This window comes from Miscanthus floridulus, chromosome 19 (genome assembly GCF_019320115.1).
Source record: "Miscanthus floridulus cultivar M001 chromosome 19, ASM1932011v1, whole genome shotgun sequence".
Classification (NCBI taxonomy): domain Eukaryota; kingdom Viridiplantae; phylum Streptophyta; class Magnoliopsida; order Poales; family Poaceae; genus Miscanthus; species Miscanthus floridulus.
The window spans coordinates 30,557,586-30,563,449 of record NC_089598.1 but is presented as its reverse complement, the minus strand read 5'-3'; positions in this window follow the sequence as shown (position 1 = coordinate 30,563,449).

The following is a 5,864-nucleotide window of genomic DNA, read 5'->3' as shown; positions in this document are numbered from 1 at the left end:
AAGCCTAGCAATCAACCATCACAACTCAGATCGAGCCATAGCAGGATTATAGTTCCAGTTATGCACAGAACCATCAGGATTAAAAGCAAGCCTAGACTAAACTCAAGCAACATGATCAACCTTTTTCCTACAAGATTTTTGGTGCCTAATCAAATGACCAGTACCAGTAGCAGATCTAGCACTCAAAATATCCTTACACATTCTACAGATAGCAGTAGTTCGAATCTTGTTACCATTCACATCCTCATAGATCTCCTCAAAATCAGCCCAGACAGCAGACTTGCGCTTACCCACAGAAGAAGAGGTTGGAGTACCGTTACCGTCTGTGTTGTTGGTGTTGGAGGCCACCGCCGTCCCTGTCGCCGTCGCCCCTGCATCACCACCATCTAGATCGATCAGAGCAGGGCTGCTACTGACGTTGACACCGAACAACGCTGCAGCGGTGTCACGGACGTCATCGTCGCGCTCGGGGGACAGCCCTACCGCGATCAGGTCCTCATTGCCGGTGATAGGATAGATGATATCACCATCCGCCATCGAGCCCTTGGCCGCGGACGGCAGCTCTCCAGCCCCGTTCCTCAATGGTGCGCGCGGTCGCCTTACCCACTCTATGCCGCAGCTAGAGGATGAGGCATCAGCAACCGACCTGCAAAAGGAGAAGGTCAGAACTCAGAAGGATGAAAGGGTTAGGGTTAGGGTTAGGGTTAGGGTTAGGGTTAGGGTTAGATTTTGGGTTAGGGTTAGCTCTTACCTGTGCAACCGGAGCCCAGCGCCGGAGAAGACGAGGGCCACACAGAGGCAACGAGATAGGGAACAGATTAGCAAGGACGGCGAGTGCCGGTAGAGGGAGTGACGGGGACACAAACTCACATGGTCACCGAGAGGACAGAGGAGAGAGAGGGAAAAAGGAGGGGATCATGGAACTCAGGGTGAGGTGGGGGAGCGGCGACGGGGTTACCGGAGCCGGGGACGATGGTCGACGGGGACGGTCGGAGATGAGCGAGAGCGAGAGAGAGCGACGCGGCGGGGGAGGGGATTTCTGAGTTAGGGTTTGGGGAGTGAGGGGGGCAGCCGCGACGCCTGCATTTTATATGGAGCGGGGGGTGCAGCGGGGAGCCTGGGAGGGGAGGTGGGCTTTGGTGCGGCGGGGAGGGGAGGCGGGCCGGCACCGGGCCTACTATTGGGGAGCGGGCCGTGTCGTGCCGGCCCACGTGCCTGGGATGCGGCCCAGGCACGGCCTGCTCCTCTGGGCCATGCCAGCCCAGGCCCTCTGGCCACCGGGCCGGGCCATGCTTGGGCCAGGCCAAAATACCGGGCCTCGTGCCGGGCTCACGGGCCCGGGCTGCATGCCCATATATACAAATACCTAACAAAAATAACAATTAGACTGTATTAAGCGTAAGTTACCATTTAAATAGTCACGTCTAGTATTTTGTATGGGCTATATGGTGAATATCTCCCTATAGATTAGTCACTAATACAAAAATGATTTTGAAATGAAAAAAAACCTCATAGATCTGATGGTGCGAAACAGAATCCGACCTGATCCTCATATCTCCAACATGCAGATCTACGCATACAGTAAATGCGAAAGGTTAGAAGAGGCAATGCTTACATTTAACAAAATGCAGCAGGAAGGATTGATGCCAAACATAGTCAGCTATGCAGGATGCATACGTGACGTGGATTTCTGTTCATTGTTCTGAAATGATTGTCTGCCAGATAAAAACATTTTCACTATCTCAATATGCAGACTTCTCGTTAGAACCATTTCTCTTACTGTATGGCCATCTTTTTTTTATCTTGTATAATCAAGTACCATTTCTTTAGGATCAAGCAAGATAATTCTTGAAAGTAAATATGCCCAGAATGATAGTCAGCCTGTTCGTTTCGGCTGTATTGCTAGTATCTGGCTTATAATCCATGGTTTGAATAGTATTTTTCTCTCACACCAAACCAGCCAGCAGTACTTTCAGCCATGACTTATAAGTCAATCCAGCCGAAATGAACAGGCGGAGTGCCTCTAATGTCATCTTTTAAATATACACGGGCTGGCACATTCCATGCCTCTAGGCTCTAGTGCCTCCCGCAAGTCGCACGGCATGCGCACGCGACTGTACCGTATGTGCGAGCGCCTTTCGGGGCTACAGCGTAGATTTTTTTTAAAATTTTAACACTTTTTTAAAACTAATTTTAAATCTAACACTCTCGATTTTTTGTAAAACTAACACTTTTGGCCACGCCTATTTCCCTGACGCGGCCAAATGCCTGTGCCGCGCCATGCATGGTGGCACGGCATAGGGCTGACGTGGCCACGACCAGAAGCGCTGACCGCTGACGTGGCAGGGCCTGCCGCGCCACCGACCTTGGAGCGGTAGTGCCGCGCCCTGATCCGTGACGTGGCTGGGCCAAATAAATACCGCGCGCAAGCCCCGCCCGCTCGCATGCACCCCCGCCCGCCCGCCCGCCGCCGCCAGCCGCACGCGCCCGCGCCCTCTCGGCCACGCCGCACCCGGCCACTCGTGCCGCGCAGCGCCCGCCCCACGAACGCCGGTGCGTCAAGGCCGCCGCTCCTAAGGTACCTCCCTCTTGATTTCATTTTTTTTATTATTGATTTAGGATAATTAGTGATTTAGGATAGTTAGTAATTTAGAATAGTTAGGGTTTTATGATTGTTAGTGATTTAGGATAGTTAGTTTAGTGAATTTGTTCGTGATTTACGTAGGTAGTTTTTAGGTTCGAGGTAGTGTGTTCTAGTATAGTTAGGATTTTGGGTTTAGGGATTGATTATGTATTTGTTATTTAGTTTATAGTTAGTTATTTAGTTAGGAATTTTTGGTATAGATACTAGTTTATCCTAAACCCAAAAGGGTTTAGGGATTTTATGGATTGATTATGTATTTATTATCTCGTATAGTTAGGATTTTGGGTTTAGGGATTTAGGATAGTTAGGTTAGTGAATTTGTTTGTGATTTGTTTGTGAACTTACTAATGTTAATTTGAATTTTGTTAATTTGAATACTCTAACGCTTTGTTTATCAATTTGTAACAGTATGGCCCCTCCCACGCAGCACCTGTTGTACCATATTCTTGAGTTGGAGTACGACGACCAGCACCGAGCACACATCTTGAATGACACCGACGTAGAGGTGGCCTTGCCTCCTTTGAGGCCTCGCACGCACACTAGGGCGCACCAGTGGGACGGGCGTTATGCGACGTACATACGGCGTGTCAGCTTCCTCGAGCTTGTCCGTGTTGTCAACCACGGTCTTCCGCCCCTTGACCCAACACTACTTATTGCAGCTGTAGACAGGTGCGACTGCATTCTTTGTACGTAAACTTTCTTGTAACAAATTTGAGGCAACTAACAGTCGTTCTATTCTTATAACAGGTTGAGGCCTGAGACCCACACGTTCCACCTACCTTGTGGCGAGATGACCTTGACGTTGCAGGACGTGAAGGCTATTTTAGGCCTTCGGTTGGGGGGACTTCCAATGACAGGGATAGTTGACAACGATCACTGGAGGGAGCTGGTGGCTCAGTTTATTGGCTTTCTTCCACCGGACGACGATGCTTCCAAGAAAAAATAAGTGAGTAATTCAAGCCTATTTAATAATTGCATTGTTTTCCTGCAGTCATGGGGTCTCATTTTCTTTGGTCAATTTCAGGAAAAGTTCTGGTGTTTCGTCGTCCTGGATCACAGAGCGCTTTGATTACTTGGACCCACGGGCTGAGGAGGCTCTGATCGACAGGTTCGCTCGAGTGTGGCTCTGGCACTTTCTTGGTGCTTTCCTCTTCCTAGACGCCTCGGGCAACACCATCAGCTGGATCTTCTAGACATACTTCGTCAGCCGTGGGAGAACATAGCGGCGTACAGCTGGGGCAGCGCAGTCCTGGCATGGACGTATCGACAGCTATGCGTTGCCTACCATCGCACCTCAGGATATGCGAACCTTGGGGATTGCTTCTACCTACTCTAGGTTTGGTGTTGGGAACGATTGCCCGTTGGGAGGCCCCTTAATAATGGTTTACCGGTAAGTACTTCGGTTCATTATATTCTTCGAGACAGTTAGATATAATGAGATTATTAGTGGCTAATTCATTATCGTGTTCAATGCAGCGATGGAACGGGCATGATACACTCCCTACAGCTCTGTATATCTGGACGAAAGCACAGTTAGTTAGAGGGAATGCGTGGCGCAAGTACAGGGAGTACACGGACGGTCTCGACGTCCTGACACAGCACCAGGTTACGCTCTCTTTACTATCATACATATGTCTTCTTTGATGTACACTATATCACAGCCTAACTCAATTACGAAATTTTAGGTGCATTGGTGTCCTTGGGATTCTCTGGAGCTCTAGGCCTATCTCAGTCCTGTCACTAGGGATGAGTCACACGAGTATTGTTGTGACGTCCCTCTTATTTTCTTCCATGTGGTCGAGATTCACTTGCCCATCCGGGTCTGTAGACAGTTTGGAAAAATGACAGGCTGCCCAACACCGCTTTACTTCACCAACCAAGAATTGCACGGGTGCGTTATCGATTAATAACAATGCTACAATTCAGAGGTTTGTTTGGTACAACTAACATCGTTTTGTTGCAGGTATGACCGCAGGAAGAGGTATAAGACCAAGGATTGGCGCGTGACACACAGCTCGCACATCCATTTGTGGCAGAACAGGGTACCACATGCGGTCCTTGTGGGTCCTCCACACGACCAGCGCACCTTCGACGAGTACCTACGGTGGCTTCACAGGTCTATGAGGACACATATCAAGCCCCCGTACACTGATGTGGCGATTGACGAGGACTCGGAGGAAGATGTCATCGAAGATGTGTATGACGTTACCACTAGGGAGGACACACAGCTACAGAGAGCCCCGCTTCAAAGATACGTGGTAATATACTTGAATGGTACAATTTGTTAACATTTTGGTATTAGGTATGTGTACCAAAACTGTCAAACCACGTTTCTGTACCCAGGCGACACAATTGTCAAGGCTGTCCAATGAAGCAGCGTTCCAGCTACACGAGTCTAGAGGGCAGGGGCCAGGCGTTCTCGCGGCTTTTGTGGAGGTAAACATAAACTTGTCCGTTCTGGAAATGTTTCTTTAGTGTATATGCATTTGGGTAATGCACTAACTTTAATGTCTATTTATGCAAAAGGTGAAGAAGAGTTGTAGGAAGCTAGCTCAGAAGTTGAGCTGCATGGACACTCCTTATGAGGAACCGCCACTCCCGACGAGGTCGGGTGGCACGTCTTCAGCCTCTTTGAGGACACCAGCCGACTCTTCTCAGTCGATGACAGGTGCCACTTCCGCGGTGCGTACACCACCACATCATAGCGCTGGGACGGACCCTGCAACCGAGGACGACGATGACGACCATCGGGGCTTCCGCGGACAGCACGACCAGTGGGACGATTGGCCACAGGATGAGATCGGCATGTCTCAGCTATGTGGTGCCCCGCTTGGCACCCAAGGAGCCTCATAGGTACTAACAAAGATAGTTTGTTTCAATACGTATGCTCCATGAACTAACGATCATAAAGAATTATAAGTAATCGTGCGTATCATATACTTGCAGGGTACAAGCCGTACGCACCGTCGACGCGACCATACCGACGTTGGCTACACTCTCAATGTGTTGACAACAAATCCGAAGAGACGGAGACGTCCGAGGGATCCTTACACTCTTGGGTCTTAGTTTGTTAGGTCAAACGAATATTGGCATCCGAAACTTGCGGGGTTATTTGGTTATGTTATGTCAAACTTATGTCAAAACAATGAATATGTTATGTGGCAGCTTGTCAACTTGCTTCTTATTCATTTCTTTGCGTCGCGGCAGCACTGCCAACGAG